The sequence below is a fragment of the Atta colombica genome, unplaced genomic scaffold (assembly GCF_001594045.1).
Source record: "Atta colombica isolate Treedump-2 unplaced genomic scaffold, Acol1.0 scaffold235, whole genome shotgun sequence".
NCBI lineage: Eukaryota > Metazoa > Arthropoda > Insecta > Hymenoptera > Formicidae > Atta > Atta colombica.
Window position 1 is genome coordinate 393097 of NW_017259333.1, and position 1487 is coordinate 394583.

Here is a 1487-nt window from a genome sequence, read left to right on the forward strand (position 1 = left end):
TAATATAGTATATATAATATAGTATATATGACATAATACATCAAGTGTCAATAATAATTATCTTTTGACATCTAGTACCTTGCATTTATTACTTCTCTACATTCATCATCTTCGTTTATAGATCTCATACAATGATTTTCATTATTTTAATTATCTTTTGACTTTATTCACATAGTTTCCAATATCTACATATATGCATTTTATTATTTTTAATAATCTACAACTCTTTCTTTTATCCGATGTTTGAATATATATTAAACGACAATAAATTTCAATTTTAAAACATTCAGATATTTCAGAATTTTCTATATTACTATGTCTACACGTTATATTTACTATTCCAATTCTATCAGTAGATGGAGATGAATTACCAGGTGAAATGACGATTTGAGAAACAAATGGCGCACTAATGCAGTGTGAAGTACAAAGATTTAACATTATACGCCATTTTATTGTACTATCAACAAGTGTCAAACCCGCAAAGTGATTTGATTGAAAAGTGTTTGCATAGTATTGTGTTGCTGTATTTAATAAAATGTGATGAAATTTGTACCAAATAAGGAGCATTCGGACAGCATTAATTTTTTGTTTTCATTTGAAGAAAACTGCTGCGGAATCATATCAATTATTTGAAGAAGCTTATAGTGAACATGCTCCATCGCAAAAAACGTGTGAACGATGGTTTCAGCGTTTCAAAATTGGAGATTTCGATGTTGCAGACAAGGAATATGGAAAACTGCCCAAAAAGTACGAAGACGTGGAATTGCAAGCATTGCTGGATGAAGATGATTCACAAACACAAAAACAATTCGCAGAGCAATTGAGCATTAGTTTCAACAAGCTGTTTCCAATCGCCTACGAAAGATGGGAAAGATTCAGAAAGTCGACAGATGGATGCCACATGAATTGAACGAGAGACAGATGGAGAGGCGCAAAAACACATGTGAAATTTTGCTCGAACGATACAGAAGAAAGTCATTCTTGCATCGTATCGTTGCTGGGGATGAAAAGTGGATTTTTTTTTAGAATCCCAAGCACAAAAAAATCATGGGTAGACCCAGACGCACCATCCACATCGACCGCAAGACCGAATCGCTTTGGCAGGAAGACGATGCTCTGTGTTTGGTGGAATCAGAAGGATGTGGTCTATTATGAGCTATTGAAGCCTGGCGAAACGATTAATACGCTATCAACAACAATTGATTGATTTGAACCATTCGCTGCTTAAAAAAACGAATATCAAAAGAGGCAACACAAGGTCATTTTCTCCATGACAATGCTCCATCACATACGGCAAAACCAGTTCGGGACACGTTGGAAGCACTCAGCTGGGAAGTTCTACCCCATGCGGCTCAGACTTGGCTCCTTCCGATTATCACTTGTTTGCATCGATGAGTTACGCACCTGCTGAGCAGCGCTTTGATTCGTACGAAGATGTGAAAAAATGGCTCGATGGTTCGCGGTAAAAGGGGAAGAGTTTTACTGGC